We start from the raw sequence: 17,435 nt of genomic DNA, 5'->3' as shown, positions 1-17,435 counted from the left end.
AAGAAGACAGGAGGGGACCACCGGAGCTGGAGTGGCAGAAGATTTATTAGGGGCGTTATGTTTGGTTTGGAATTTTATCATGTTTCCTGCAACCAATTTTTTTTTCTTAATCTGTCATACAACAAAGAGGATCTTTCAGCTTCTTACAGCTCGGCATTGTGTCAATTCTCTGTTAAGGGGGTTTTACACAGGACGATTATCTGGCAGACGAGTGTTCATATAACTCTTGTTGCCGACAATTGCCCTGTGTAAACAGAGAAACGATCAGCAGATGAACGAAGCAAACGCTCTATGGGGACGAGCGATTGAAGTAACGACCGCTCGTCCCAATCCATAGCTCTGTGTGACCGGAGCAAACGAGCGCCAATCAGCGATGTCTCGTTGATCAGCGCTCGCTGCACCGGCCACTTATCGGCTGGTGTAAAAGGGCCTTATTCCTCCTGGAATCTATACAACCGAGTGTTATCATTCTCCTTATCAATAGGGTGTGTCTCTACACTTTCTAATATAAATCAGCACTGATTGAACAGTTTCAGAGTGTGTAAGGACACGCCCCATTGACAAGGGGAATGGTAACACCCATTTGTGAATTTATTTATACATTTCCAGGAGGAATAACAGAGGAACAAGCTCCAGAATCTTGTTTCTAAAACGGGCATGCCAGGAGAGGTCCCCTTTAAATTTGGTCCTAAAAAAACCCCCTCTTTCAATGTGAATGAATTAATATCACCTGCTCTGCCACTACTCATTGCCAGCTCAATTAATAAGCATTACAAGAGAAAAGATGTCATACTTGGCAAAGTTCCTCTCAATATCTTCAAGTTTACCTTGTAAATATTTCAAAGCCTTCTGCCAAGGAGAGCACAGCGACTGCGCAGTAATTACAACCAAGCCTGCCAGCTTGGCATAAATAATGAATGGCGAAGAGCTGGCGTCTGCCTATGCCTCCTCTCATAGGGGTTGCCCAGCTCAGAGGCAGATAAACTTCCCTAGGCTTGACTGCAAGGCACCGTCTGCTTACTGCAAATCATAGAGAACAGGCGTGACTTTGGCAACTATAGAGAAGCAGGCAGCTTTGTAGCCTTTTAGTAACAATTAACCATATTTCCTACATGATAGTTTGCCCAGTAATGTGTGAAACAGGCCGACACATGCCGCAGCACACTGGGATGTTAGTGTATTTAATTATCAGTGGGCACAAGATCACAGGAACCAAAGAATATATAGAAGGCGCCAACAGCGGTTTTACAGCCAGGAAGAGTGGCCATTTGCCCTGGGCATTTGTAAATGAAGGAAACAGAGTAGGAAAATCATTGATTCCAGTGTCATTTGTATCCCGGCATAGCCGTTACTGGGTCAATTTTAATTGTCTATATGTGAATAAATTCATAACTTGACTTCTCTTGTTTAGCTTCTCAGGCTGGGATTGTACATATGGATCTCCCCGCTATCAGACGATCCTATTAATAATTATTGATCGCCTGATCTGTCATCAACACACAATTATATCTAGTCAAGATGGAAACAGGAAGAAAAGTCCATACTTTCTAATACAAAGGCAGGTTAAAAAACAATTCCCAGTAGAATGCAAAGAAGCTACAATGCTATATGGGGAGGTAGCACAGGTGCAAAATACTGTGAATTGTTTGTTTCCCTACAATGGTCGATTAGATCAAGTAACTTTTCTTTTATCAAGATCAGATAATGATCGGCTGCAACCGGCTATTTACACAGACAAACTTTACGATCCAAACTAGGATCACAACAATTAGGCCAATGCTCAATTTTAGGTAAACTAGAATGAAAGGAGTTTACAGAAGGAGTCTCCGGCTCCAGGAGAGCTAGCTGTCCATGTATTAATTGGTCAGCTATTAATGTGAATAGCCAATACTACATATATGAATGTACGGCTGGCTGTAGCTTTCCCCGGCACAAACAACTGATCACCGCGAGCCCCTGAAGACAAACCAGTGGTGATCATCCTATCACCAGGCTAGCTCCAAGTTATTTTTTTTTAAGTAATTCATGTCACTTTCTCCATTCATATATGTAGTTGCTTTCAAAATTCATCTGGTTGTCCATGGAAACAGACAGCTCCAGTCTGCTGTCAGTCACGTGGCTTAAAAAGGTATTTCCATGATCAATATGTATTACCTCTCCACAGGATAGGCGATAAATATCTGGTTGGTGGGCGTCCAACCGCTGGGACCCCCACCGATCACGAGAACAGGCTTACCTTGCCATTCCTGGTAGCCCCATATGAATGGAGAGGTACTGTACATGCTCGGCCACTGTAGCCCCATAGAAATGACCGAGCATGGGCACTACCGCTCCATTCATATGGGGCTCCCAGGAACGGAAAGGTAAGCCCATTCTTGTGATTGTGGGGGAGATCCAGCGGTCAGATCACCACAGATCAGAAATTAATTACATATCTGTGGAGGGGTGATAAATATTGATTATGGGAAATTCCTTTAATGCTGTAACAGTCATTTGTACTCCCACAATTCACTGCTCTACGCAAACTGGAAATTTAGGCTTTAGATGTGAATGGAGAAGAACTCACTAAATTATGAAAAAGTTATGTTGATTTTTACCTGCGCAATGTTGTCTATTAGTGGAGTTTTCCTCTAAACTTTCAGTATTTGTACGTGTAAACGCTAAAATGGTGTTCAAAGGTGCAAGTTCATTTTTATGTTTAGTTGCGCTAGCCAGATCCCCACATCCAGTGAGGAGAGAACGAATTCACACAAAGTATTGCGCATGGCCAAGAGTTTTACTTTCTGGTCTGATAGTACTAATAGTCATTTACATATGGTTTCTGCGGATCTGTACAATCATGATGGTAAACCTTTAAAATTCATCATCTCTCTACTGCAGTAGAATGGGGAAAAAAATCATTAATATTCCATGCAACAGTAAAAATTAGAGTTTATGCGGAAACATTAAACAAAGTACATACGTTCTACATTTCAGTAAAACAAGGGTAATCCCTATTGATTTAATCCTCCTTCTTAACAATTGTTTGTAAAAAAAATAAAAATTTGGTATTCAGTACATTTTCTATGATGATGCACCAGGTAAAGGGTTTGAATAAAACATTTGTTCAATTGTCAGTGAAGGAAAAAAAAAATACATATATGCAGCAGTTGTTCAGCACACTCTTTTTCATGTAGTATAACAAAATGCAAACAAAAAAAAAATAATAATAACCATAGACTGCAACCGAACAACATCCACTACGGCAACTATGCCACAAAAAATGAACTAAATTATACCAATTGGTAAACTGAAGAACATGCATGGTCACAGTAAATCTGCTGATTTTTTGCAGCATCTCTGTCATCTGATTAAATGAGGGTAGCCGCAAGTGAGTAATTATTCCCTCTATGACATCCATGTGCCCTAATAGAGAATATGGGCAGGGCTTGCCCAGATAAGACATCCGCTTTAAAAGGCAAAACAAATTCCCATTGCCACAGCACCTCCGTCCTAAAATGCATTTCCAGCTAAAATCCAAGATTCATCAGTGATTATGGGTCCCGGTGTTGTCTTGATCATGCGTGTTCTGCCTGACTGACTGTACAGGGATGGTCATCCAGTTGAACCCAGAATTCCTGAATGGCAAATGTGCCTAGCTATAAAATACCACTGGGGTGGGGGATACACAAAGTGGAAGTAGCCATATATTGAGAGGTAAACCAAATGTTAACTGCATGAATTTACGCAAAACAAATGAGGCGACTATAAAAATCACGTTTCTAACTCTTAATCACTCGATTAGCCGCACTGACATAAATATGTACATAATAAAAGCCTCAGTCTGTAAATAAATAGACTGCTCCTTTATTCCAAAAAATGTTTACATTGTGACAAAAATATATTTACCAACCACTCACTATTAATCCAAAAAAATACCAAGTCGTCCAAACGTTACAGCAATTTGCTTAAACCCACGTACCTCACTGACAACAAATACAATTTAGAGATCAACCATCTCCAAGGGATGTCTCCTAGGACATAAAAACAAGAATTGTTGGGTTGTCTATTGCTCCACTTCTGCAGAGCCCCTAACAGAGCGAGCAGTATTATGCGGAGAATGGAAGCAGACAGTCAGAAGATTTATTTCCAGACTGGTGAGATCCACCGGTAGGACTAGTGAATCAGCAAGATTCAAGAGGACACCCAGACTGTACAGAGCAAAGCCTGCGCTATATGTTCTGGGCACAAAGCAAAGAGACTCCGACGAGATACATTTTTTAGATAATGGTAAGTTATCCGACAAGTTCCCCACACTTGGAAAGATTATAAAGCGAAATTAGCTGCACCATTTCCAGTTCCCGGGGACCATCAGAGGCACAATGATAAATGTCCAGACATTGACTAGTAAAAATTCTTCATGCACAATAAAGGTTTATAAAAAGCTGTGACATTCAGCGAGGGATTGTGGCGTATGCCAACACAATGAGAAACATCAGCTTATCCTGGACTCAGGTGTGGAGCTTAATTCAACTAATACATATTTACAACAACAATATATGCGCTGCTATGTGCAAAGAATCCCCTCAGGAAAATATATGGTAACATCAAGATTACCAACTTCAAAAGCTTCTAGAGGTCATCAGGTAAAGTACAATTCTACATACACCCCAAAATCCACTCATACGTATAGGACACAATAGCACAGTCAAGAGTACTACAGAGGAAAAGTACATTCTCACCTCAGTAAAAACTGACGGGAGCACTGCACCATTCTGCCGGGCTCATGAAGGACGCTGGAGGAGAAAGACAGAGCAGCACATAAGGTGCCAGCCTCATACTGCAGTGTGTGTACTGAGGCAGATGCACAGGTATCTACGCACCAGCCTTACAGCTGCAGACACACAGTGTGCCTCCTCCGCAGGGGGGCGGAGGGGACAGGAGGAGGTGTAGATACTTTCGTTCTTTTTCATTAACCCATGGGTTTCAGCATCTTCTCTGCAGCTGAGGCTCTGTGAAGAACACTACATCTTCAACACCTGAATACCTATCATACGGTGGTCAATACAGCAAGGCAGGGGGACTGCTATTGGGACCCAAATTACCCCATCTTGGATGGATGGATGGATGGATAGATAGATAGATAGATAGATAGATAGATAGATAGATAGATAGATAGATAGATAGATAGATAGATAGATAGATAGATAGATAGATAGATAGATAGATAGATAGATAGATAGGATAGATTAGATAGATAGATTAGATAGATAGATTAGATAGATTAGATAGATAGATAGGAGCGCCATATCAGGCTGTACTTGATTTATAAGGCCATAATCCGTGTGTCAGCATCTTAACATCTTCCCTAAGGGTAAACCGCTTTGAATAAACAAGCCTTCTGAAACTAGGTTACCGCACTACTAGATCTCTGTCACTGCAGTGCATTTAATAAACAGACCAGAGGTGACAAATGAAAGGAACACAGGGAAATGCTAAATTCTTCTCAATCACATAAAGAAAGGGGCAGAATGTGGGAAAGAGATGCCTTTGCTTTTCACTTGGACTTTATAGTTGAAGGAAGAAACTATTAAAATGTAAAATAAAACTTGGTTCCAATACAAAACTGCATAAAAGAAAATAATAGAAAGAAAAGTAACCGTGTGCATTCTATTAACCTCTTAAAGGGGTTTTCCAGCTTCTGACAACTGATGACCTATCCACCGGATAGGTCATCAGTGCGTGATCTGTGGGGGTCCGACACCCAGGCCCCGCACAGATCAGCTGGTCCGATGCGTTCGTGCACCGGACGTACAAGTCGGAAGCAGTTGGCTCTGGCCACGGAATAACAGCCGAGCTGCAGTACTTTAGCTCTGCTCCTTTTCAAGTGAATAGGAGCAGACCAGCAGCACGGCCGCTACACAGTGTACAGAGCCAACTGCTTCCGGGCTCCGTACATAGCATTATGTGCCACAACATCCGGTGCCCGCAGGCCACCGGAGCGGCTTATCGGTGCAGGTTCCGGGTGTCGGATCCACGCCGATGACATACGGATGACCTATCTGGTGGATAGATCATCAGTTGTCAGAAGGTGGAAACTCCCTTTAATGACAGGGCCCGAAAAGGCCTTAATGACCAGCTAAATAACCTGTTAAATTAAATCTTCAGGTTATTACGGTCGTGTAGATACCGAATATGTGTAGTTTTTTTTTTTTATGTAATGTAGGGGCAATAAAATATATTTTGTGCAATATAATGACTTTTTTTTTTGGGGGGGGGGTGGGGACATTCCCCAGGGCTGACTGCGGAGGGATTCCATGGTCCTTGATCATGTCACCGGGCAATCACAGACTGTGGCGATCAAAGGGTTAAATAGCTGGGGTCGGAATGTTTTCAGACCCCAGCTGTATTCAGCAGGCTGCTCTGAGATCACGAGCGGTTAGTTATGGCTCCTCTTCAGAGGATGAGCGCTCATCAGCTTCTTCTACAGTGACGCCAACAGACGTCGCTGTATATGAAGCACCTGCACCACCTGCCATCAAATGACAGAGTTAAGTGGAGGTGCCATTCTAAGCCTGCATGTAGTGTGGAAAAGCAGAGGTGAAAACAAACACAACAAGGAAGTAATGGGAAAACTGACCACTGGAAATAAACCGGAAAATGACTAGTACATAGCAGAAAATCCTAGAATTCAAGAATGTGAGGAAAATGAGAGACTGTAGGACAGGGAATCAGGTGTCTATGCCACGGGCACATGTCACTGCACACCGGGCAAGTTAGAAATTACAAGGAACACGTAGACCAGGCCTGTCAAAACCGACTGAAATCTGATGGAACAAAAATGAGAATAGCATCGGGTCTTGGGGATAAGCAGCTCTATTTTCTGGATATATTTTAACCCTTAAATTGCTAGAAGTTCGGTAGACCGGTTCGCAGTGCATTAAATAGGGATTAAATTGACATCCAGAGTGCCGGTGTCATACTCCGCCCCCTCAAGACCTCCACTAGGCATAACACCGTATCAGTTTTACCTGCACTGTTCCTTCAAATATATTGGTTAACTTTACACATCTGTTGACTTGATGGCTCATGTAAAAATTGTTTCATTTCCTTTAAAATCCTTGTGCTCAGAGGATGTATGGGCCACACTCTTGAGGACCACAGTTGGCCAGGGTGGCGCCAGCTATAGTGCCAAGCTAAAAAGTTTTTTTTAATCAATATCACAGCCGATCCTGACGGACAGGGATACTGTTTATAATCACAGATAATAACAGATAGAGTAGCAGGATTCTGCACTTATAGTATGCTCTGTCCTGATCTTAGGACTCCGAGCCAATTGAGATTCAACTGATCTCACAAAGGATTTGGCGAGCCAGGGACATCGCTTCCAGCCAAGACGTATGAAAATTATCCCAACCGGCTGCTCACTGCTGCTGGAAGCCGGATGAGACTCTAAGAATGGATGGCCAGATGCCATCAGTAGCAAACTCACAAGACTGTTCAAAGCCAAGTCATCAATAACAGAATCTTGTGTGAAGTGAGGTCATCTTCTAAGCTCGGATTTATCTTAAGATTTCAGCCCAGAGTCCTCTTCTAAAAAAAAAAAAATAAAGTTCCCTTTCTTAATCCCCAGTTTACTAAGTGAAAACAAGCTCGATGACACAAAATCAATCTTGACAATTCTATGATGTAATCTTCCTTGGCCCCATTAAGGCACATGCTCGGACTAGTTCTCTGTGTATACAGACATCTGTAAGGAATGCAAACTACAGGTAATTTAAAGGGGAACCTATTGTTTAACCCCTTAATGACAAGCCTATTTTAGGCTATTTTTATTATTTTTTTCGTTTTTCTATAGTCGCATTCAAAGACATAGCTGTGTGAGAACTTGTTTTTTGCTGGATTTTGGGGTAAATATAATTTTTTAATTAACTTTTAATAACTTTGTTTGGGAGGGTGGGATTGGAAAGAAACCCTGAAATTCCGCCATTGTTCTGTGTTTTAAAATGACGCCGTTCACTGTGCGGCGTAAAGAACATGTTAACTTTATTCTATGGGTCGGTACGATTACGGCGATACCACATATGTAGAGGCTTTATTATGTTTTACGACTTTTGCACAATAAAAACACTTTTGAACTAAAATTATTTGTTTTTGCATCGTTGCTTTCCAAGAGCCGTAATCTTTTTTTTATTTTTCTGTCAATGTATCGATAGGAGGTACATGGGACTTATTGATTAACTTTTATAATGACTTTTTTTGGGGGCAAAGGAAAATAACAATTTCGCCATTGTTTTTTGCGTTTTCTTTTACGGTGTTCACCTTGCGGTTTAAAATTACATATTAACTTTGTTTGGGTCATTACGGTCGCGGGGATACCATATATATGTACGTTTATTTAATTTTTACACTTTTTCTAAATAAAACCACTTTTTATGAAAAAAAATGGTTTTATTTTTTTACTGTAATTTTTATTTCACATTACTTCTTATTGTAGACCCACTAGGGGACTTCAATATGCGGTCTTTAGATCGCTGCTATAATGCTTTGGTATACTTAGTATACCAAAGCAATATTGCCTGTCAGTGTAAAACCTCTGGCACGTCCTAATAGGCATATGTCCAGGGCAGACCAATTTGCTTTTATCAGGCACACAGCTGCCATGGCACCCCATCGGAGGCCTGCATTCGCCTCCCTCTGTAAACAAGTTAAATGCCGCGATCCCTATTGACCGCGTCATTTAACGGGTTAAACGGCCGCGATCTAAGTAAACTTCATCAGACAGCCAAGCCCCAGCTCCAGCCTGCAGGACTTAGACTGGGCCGCCGTGAAAAGGCGATGACCTAGCCTAAGGCCCCTTAGTGACCGCCTTGAAAAGGCGTATTGGTGGTCACTAAAACTTTAAATATAAACTTCTGACATGTCTCTATAACATGTTGGAAGTTTATATCGGTGGGGGTCTGTGCACTGACACCCCTAACGATTTCTACAAGGAAAAGGCAGAAGTGTTCCTCTGAGCCGTGTGCCCCTTTGGTTCCCTTCTGGATTTTTCAGCTATTTGAGAATCCGGAGGACTGCTCTCTCCGAGCACCAAGGAAGGTCTTTGAGGATCAGCAAATGGATCTTATTGGATCTTTTATTTGGTAACCTTGCACAACATTGCAGAGATGCAAACAATACGGATTTATAATCTAAGAACGAGATAATAATGTAATGACTTCTACTTAACATGTTGACTTAGAAAAAAACACCCAAAAATGACATGAGAAAGGCACATGTGGAATGATCTTTTAGCTGGTGGTAACTCCCCTGTAAACATGAACATCTGTCTCCGATCCGAGGAAAGATAGAACATGTCCTATCTTTCCTCAGATCACTGACGGGACTAGGACGGCACACTCGGTCGTGTGCATGAGGCGTTACGCCACTTATACTCCAGAAATAAAGGATCGAATATTTAGGAACATAATCCTTGTATTTTTCCCTAGCATAAAATAGACTGTGTCATTTTCAGAAAAACTGTGTGGTTGTCATCTTATATTCTTCTTACTAGTTAGTAGTTTAGTGTCTTCTAGTTTATCAACCATTATTATGTAAATCAATTCTGATTCATTGACTTCCTTCGGAGCTTGTAATTATAGACAACTGTCAACCTGAGAAAGCAGTGCTGCAGTCTAAAGTATTAGGGAAAATGACAGAGCAGCAGCATAGGGTTTCAGACTCTGACTCCCTTTAGACAATGCAGCTAAAGTGCAATCATAAATCACAGCTATTGCCTAACTACGTGCAGATAAAAGCAGTCAAGAAGTCAACACGAAAAGAAATAGCAGATGAGAATTATCCAATAATCCATATTAACCCTTTAAACATGCTCCTCATTATATAATTTTCATCAGTCAGCCAGACAAGATAACTAGGTCTATAGAGAGTGTTATGGCTACTTGTGTCACAGCATGATGAAGGAAGTATTGAGGTAAAGATGATGTAAAGAATTGTACTGGGCACAATATTATTTGCAGCTCTCTGCCTGGTATTGTGCAGACCGTTATCTTCCACGTCCCCCTCAGTATAGGTCAATGCTCTTAATTACAAGTGCTTCTTGCAGCGGTCATTTTTGCAACAAGCCTTACTGTCCAATAATAATTAAATTTATGCAAAGAAAAGGTTTTTTGCTATCAGTTTAACACATTAAATGAGCTTCCTTTCATTCATTAAAAAAGCATTTCTCCTCATTAATAGAGGCCTAATGTGATTTCCAGCAGGGCATGCAAAGGATTCTGAAAAATAAGAACTAATTGGTGTGCAAACAGCTGTATATATGAACCCTGAGCGGGTACATTGCATAACCACGTCTCATGAAGCAAAAGGCATTATGGGAATAGCCCGTGGGAAGCAGAGGGCATGAAAACACACGCCAACTCTTTCACACACACATAGCCAACTGGTATAACTAAGCATATCTTCCTAGTAAACCGCATGCTACCTGAGGGGAAGAATACTGCAGCTCAAAAGGCCCTTATACTTTGCTAAAAATACTATAACTATCCATCCCAAGATCGTTGGCAAATGATCGTTGGCAAGAAAATGAAAATAGGAAATGCTGGAGTTTCTTGTGACTTCTAAAAGAAAGTAGTGAACCCAAGCAGAAAGAAGTAGATTGTTTCTATAGTAGAACTGTTGGAAATTATCTGCCTTATGTTCACATCTGCATTGAAATCAATGGTGATAGAAACGGAACCTATGGTTTCAGTTTGTGTCAGTCGGGGCTCCGTTCCGACGGAAAGTCGGAATGGAGCCCTGACGCAGATGTGAACGAAGCCTTAAAGAGGATCTGTCACTAGTTTATCAATTCCCTATCTCCTAACTAATCTAATAGGTGCTATGATGCTGATCACTACAGTGTAATTTTTTTTTCAAATATGTTTATTTACAGTTATGAGCATTTTTCTAAATATGCTAATTTGGATATACTTACTAAATGGAAGGTGACTCTTTCTTTTCACTCTGGGCGGTGTAATGTTTTCTGTATGACGCTGTCCAATCAGCTTACAGCTTCTCCCTCTTCCCAGCCCAGCAACACAGTGTGATCATACAGTATACAGCCTACATTCCTGACGGTTTTCAACTGTGATCTATCCAGTTGTTTCACAGCTAGAACTCGTGGCATATGAAACACTAGAATCTCATCTTTCATATGCCAGCAGAACCACGGTTCTAGGTGGTCCGCAGCCAGAGATATGGCTATTTGTAGTGATCCCCCTTCCCTCCAGCCTCGGTCTCTCACACTGTGTGAAGCAGCTTCATGCTGATAGGACAGGGTCAGAGGCTGTGAGGAAGCTCCACCTCCGGAGAATCGCTGCTGTTACCACCCACTTGTCTGGAATAGCCTCATTTCCATATTTAGAAATAAGCTCATAACTTTTAAAATAATAAACTTTTTGGGACACACTTTTCATTAGTATTATCAGTGTGACAGCGCCTATTAGATTAGCTGAGAGATTGGGCATTACTAAACTAGTGACAGATCCTCTTTAAACACAACACAAATTTTGTACTGACTCTCTGATTGGGCTAAACTCAGAACGTGTTCATTGAGCCTATGTTATTAGTTTATTTTTTAGTTTTCTTTAGCACGAACACCTTAAAACCAGACACTATGGTAATGGAGCTTAAAATGTCAAAGTGCCAAGGTTTCTACTCCCCTACTGCACATAAGATTGTGGGTGGGGAGCCCTTCCCAGATATTCCTCCCGAATGACACAATCTTATAAGTTAGAAGGGTTGTGCATGTCGAATTCCTTTGTTTTCCTGGGAGATCAGCGTTGCCAGAGGTATCTGGTTGTCACTTATCTCACTCTCACTATACAAAATAAACATGCATTCTGTGTGCCTAATGTCTGTTCGCTAATGATACAATTAGATCGAATGGACAGTCATTAAATTTATACATGGGTAGAGAAACTTGAAGTTAGAGAATAATTACTTCAATAGACCCTAATAATACAAAAAGAAAGGTAGCAAGAAAGTTGAATCCAGCGCTTTAAATGGGGATAAAATGGAACGGTTTTCCAAGTTTAATGGTTTTTCTTTAAAAGTCCAATGGAGTGTAGTCCTGGTGTGTGGACAATGGGGGAATGTGATCCTTTTAAGCCTACGCGTTTCGGACGGCTCCGACGTCCTTAGACTTGGCTACAGCCACACTACACTACAGCCATGCTGTTTTCGCATCGTGTGCCGACACGAAGGATCTGGGCGCTGACAGCGACACCTATCATTGTGTCAGGTGAGCTGGAGGATTCCTCCCCATCTCCCCTTTATTAATACAAAAAGAACTTAATTGGACAAAAAAAAACATACATTTCTGTAAGTCAATTATTACAGTGAAAGCCCCATCTAAATGCTGTAGATATGCACCACAAACGGCTCTTGGCAAGTGTAGACATTTAATGGTAAAACAATTTATACAGTCTGCATGCAGGTATCACTGCGGAAAGTCTGCATCATGAACATAAAACAGACCATAAAAACACCAGGCCAACAATATTTTACATCCCTAAGCAGATAACAGCCATGAATCATGGGAGAGCTTGAATAATTTAGTTTGAGACATATAGTTTAGATACTTCTCAACACATAGTACTCTATAGTAAAGGTCCTTTTACACCGGCCATTTTGGGCCATGAATACGAGAGCTGATAAACAAGACAGCTCGTTGATTGGCGCTCGTTTGCTCCTTTCACAAGGAGCTATGATTGGTTATGTATGGAGACGATCGTTACTACAGTGAGATGTGCTGCCGACAACGATAACATATTTCTTGCTGCATAAACAATACGAACAGTCAATGAACGAGCGCTTGCTTGTTAATCAGCTGCTCGTTGTGCTGTTTACACAGCGTTCATATGATTTGATATAATTTGCCCAATCACTGGTCCTTGTAAAAGGGCCTTAAAAGGGGTTGTCCAGTCCCTAAAAATTGATAGACCATCAATAGCTGATGGGCTGGGGTCCGACTCCCAGGACCCCCGCCGATCAGCTGTTTTGAAGGGGGTGCAGCGCTCATCAGCTATTGATGGCCTATCCTGAAGATAGGCCATCAATTTTTAGGTACTGGACAACTCCTTTAAGATCTTCTGATTTTGAGCTCCATATTTCTAGGTATTTTCTAGTTAAGTATTTATAATTACTATCACTATTACACAGCATTGTACAGAGAACTCACCGATTTTACTCCCTAGCCTCAGGGGAGCCTATAATCTAATTTCCTTACCATAGGGCCAATTCACACGAAAATGAATCTCGTCCGTGCACTGTGTGCGTTGAAACAACGCATAGCATACGGCCCCATTGACTTCAATGGGGCCATTCACACATGCGTGAGTTTTCACGCAGCAAGAATCTGTTGCGTGAAACGCACTGCATGTCCTATATTGGTGCGTTTTCATGCACCTAGCTGCCCATTGAAGTCAATGGATGCTTGAAAAACACGCCGATGCCCATCCGTGTGCTGTCCGTTTTTTACGCATCAATTACATTAAAAGAAAAAAAAGTAGTGCTTGCGAGCGCATGAAAAACGCATGCCACTCGCAAAGCACACTGGCGCATAACGCAACGCACACGGACAGATTTACGCATGTAAATTTTCACGCTCGTGTGAATGTAGCATAAGGCATACACGTGTACACAAGGTCAAGGGTCTATGTTATACTGTCAATTAAGGCTCTGTTCACATCTGCATCGGAGGCTCCTATCACAGATTCTGTCGTTTTTGCTGGCCAAAACAGCTCAGCATGCAGTAATTTTTTTTGGTCTGGCAAGATGATGGAAACCATGACAGTAGTAGACCAACGGAAAATCTAGCATGCGTGGGTTCAAATACCCAAAGGGAAAGTGGGGAAACATACAAGCTCCATGCAGACATGGCCGTAGCTGGATTGAAACCCCAGACGTCCCCAGTGCTACAGAGCAAGAGTACAAGCCACTGCTGGACTATATTATATCTGACATGCGCTTCTAGAAATAATCTCGGTCTTGGAAAGAAAGTTATGTGAGAAGCCATGTTATATTCATTCCGTGAAGTATGAGGTCAGTAGAATTGTGCTTAGAATGTCTATAATCACAGATATAAAAGTTTTTATAGGGCGCTGTGTGTCTGATAAATCACACAATGGATAGAAGTTCTTTTTCAACTTAAGAGGAAAGAAAATATTTTGCCGAAAGTTTTGAAGGATTTCCTTGCCATACAAATCCTTTAGTCCTTCTCAGTGCAGATTTGGTGCAGCGCAAACACAAAAATGTAAAAGTCAGTATAACGCTTTATTCCAAGATATACATTATTTTTCACAAAAATCTAATATATACCTTTAAGGTAACCTATCATGACTTACATTTTATTAAATAAACTATTTGGAAGGGGACCAATATTTATAATGTGCTTGTGCTTTTTTAGGTGTTGCTATATTAAGCTTTGTTCACATCTGCGTTGGGGTCCCGTTCTGACGTTCCGGTTGAGCTTTCCGTCAGAATGGGACCCTGAACAGACACAAACGTAGTCAACGCTATTGCTTCCGGCAAAACGACTAGTCCAATGAACAACAGAGACGAACGGAAACCATGGGCACCGGATCTGTCACCATTGAAATCAATGGTGATGGAAATGTTTCCATCTGTGTCAGTTTGTGTCTCTTCAGGGTCCCGTTCTGACGCAAAGCTCTGACGGAACGTCAGAACGGGACCCCAAATGCAGATATGAACAAAGCCTTAGAGGCATGCATATACTGCGTGTTCTGTATAGATAATACAACCGGATGGTTGTACTTTATTGCAGTACCAATCAATAAGGCTATTTGGAAACACTGGAGCAGTACTACCTCCCTCTCACTCCCTTCTGCTTTTGTTAATAGTCTGCCTATCTAGTCTCCAGCAGTGCCACAGAGCAGTCATTCAGTCACTATTCTAGTGATAGTAGGATGACCAGTCTTATAATATTGATTCTCTACAGCAAAGCTAAAAAAAAAGACATACAAGATAAGAAGTGTCAACCTCTAGTGCATTTTCCAGCTGTCAGTGTGAATGTTGTACTATTACTAAATTTTTATATAAACAGGCACAAGGAGATACTTCTTTACCTTTTTTTTAGTCCTATAACTCCAAAACCATGACATGTTACAACAGATAGAATAAATCATTGGATAGGACCTCTTCTGGACACAGTTCAAACCCACCATAGTAGAAGAGACTTTTCACACCAAAAAAATTTCAATTTGGACAATTGAGATGGATTATACTCTGACAACAAATAGCTCCAGTCTGTATCAAAATATGCACAGGCAGGCCAGCTAGGACCACTTGTTATCTGTGCACGAACAAATAGCATATTTTTAATCATTAGGACAGAGATTCTGCATAATTGCAGCCACAGGGCCGTCGGGAGGATCAATAGCGCTGCGGGCAATAAAACAGTGAGGCGTCTTTGATTTCAAAGTTTTGTTCAATCTCGTTACAACAAAGACTTTCACTTAATTAAGGGCCAGAAAACGTCAATTTGTTTTAAACAAAGACAGATTTGTTTCAGTCGCAATCATTACCGGTGAGAAAATGAACATTGGATTTATCAATACAAATCTCCCACTCAATTTTGGATGTCGTGTTTCAAGATACAAGGGGGAAAGGATCAGAGAAGGAAATATAATATATTAAATAAATATCAACCGTAACATTAAAACGTGTGACAGGTGACAGGAGTACTATTGATTACCCCGTTACAATGGCGCCTGTCAAGGGGTAGCATATTAGGCAGTGAGTGAACAGTCATTTCTTGAAGAGGATATGGGGAATTTATCAATTGGTTGACACCCAAAAAGTCGCAAATATTGGCATAATATTGTCTATCGCGTGGGCATTACCTGGGGTCGGGCCACCAACAGACTGAAAATTGGTACAAATTGTCGCACAGATCTATGCCTGCTCATAGCACGTGTAGATTTTAATTTCTGGTCGTTAGGATAGTCCAAGATGTGCCAGATTTAGTTAGACACAAGCACCACTTAATAAATTTGGCGCTTTTCATTCAGACATACTTTTGTTTTAAGACTGACCTATGAAATGCCAGTCAATAAATTCGCTGATGTGCTGGAAGCAGGAAAAATGGCCAAGTGTAAGGATCTCAGCGACTTTGATGACAAGAAGACCGGGTCAGAGCATCTACAAAATGGCAGGACTTGTGGGGTGTTCCCGATATGCAGTTGGTAGCACCTACCAAAAGTCGAACAAAGAAGGACAACTGGTGAAACGGCAATAGGGTCATGCGTGATTTAAGGCCCGTTTACACCGGCCGACACTCAGCCGGTGCAGCGAGCGCCGATCAACGACACATAGTTGATCGGTGCCCACTTGCTCCTGTCACACGGATCTATGGATGGGGACGAGTGGTCGCTACTCCAATCGCTCGTCCACATACATTACTATCATGTCGGCAGCGCGTCTCCCTGTTTACACACCAAGATGTGCTGCCGACAACGATAGCCTTTTACTTTTTTTAAATGATACGACCAGCAGATGATCCAGCGTTTGCTCGTTCATCTGCTGATCGTTCCCCTTATTACACAGGGAAATTATCAGCAATGAGCGTTATATGAACACTCGTCTGCCTAATAATCGTCCTGGGTAAAACCCTCTTCAGGCTCAATAATGCGCGTTGGATGCAAAGGCTTGTCCGTCTGGTCCAATCCCACAGAAAAGCTACCATAGCATAAATTGTTAAAAAGGTTAATGGTTCCTATGATAAAAAGATGTCCGAACACACAATTCATCACAGCTTGCTGTGTTTTGGGCTTTGTGGCCGCAGAGTGCCGACCTCTGTCCACGACCCAAATTGCCTACAATAGGCAAGTGAACGTTAGAACCGGTCCATCGAGCAATTAAAGAAAGTGGACTGGTCTAATGAATCACGGCCGGGTGTGTGCGCGCCACTTATCTGGGGATCAGATTGCACCAGGATGCACTACGGGAAAAAGGCGATCCAGCGGAGGCAGTGTGATGCTTTGGGCAATGTTCTGCTGGGAAACCTTGGGTCCTGCCATTCATGTGGATGTTACTTTGACATGTATCACCTACAAAATATTGATGCAGACCAGGTACACCCCTTCATGGCAGCTGTATTCCCTAATGGCAGTGGCTTCTTTCATCAGGATAATGCCTCCTGCCGCTCTGCAAAAATTCTTCAGGAATAGTTTGAGGAATATGACAAAAAATTAAAAGGTGTTGGCTTGGCCTCCAAATTCCCCAGATCTCAAGTCCAATCCATGGAGGTCCCCACCTCACAATTTACATAACTTACAGAATCTGCTGCCAACCTCATGGCGCCATATACCACAGGACACCTTCATAGGTCCTGTGGAATTGATACGTTGAGATGTCAGAGCTGATTTTGCAGAACGAGGGGGACATAGTCAATG

At 41.7% G+C, this 17,435-nt stretch overlaps 1 protein-coding gene across 4 annotated transcripts in view; it reads right to left on the bottom strand.

The window, feature by feature from the left end:
- The window catches only part of TANC2 (tetratricopeptide repeat, ankyrin repeat and coiled-coil containing 2), a 435,863-nt gene that overhangs the window by 140,627 nt on the left and 277,801 nt on the right, over positions 1-17,435 (bottom strand). Inside the window, exon 1 of one of the 4 annotated variants that reach the window (XM_075846638.1) lies at positions 4,722-4,842. The exons of the other annotated variants lie outside the window; for them this stretch is intronic. The gene's annotated coding sequence lies outside the window, so the exon portion shown is untranslated. Of the gene's footprint in view, positions 1-4,721; positions 4,843-17,435 lie in introns of those variants that run through there. 4 annotated transcript variants of the gene reach the window in all.

The sequence above is a fragment of the Rhinoderma darwinii genome, chromosome 13 (assembly GCF_050947455.1).
Source record: "Rhinoderma darwinii isolate aRhiDar2 chromosome 13, aRhiDar2.hap1, whole genome shotgun sequence".
Lineage (NCBI taxonomy): Eukaryota > Metazoa > Chordata > Amphibia > Anura > Rhinodermatidae > Rhinoderma > Rhinoderma darwinii.
The sequence above is the reverse complement of the archived record's forward strand: the minus strand, read 5'-3'. Positions and strand labels throughout refer to the sequence as shown.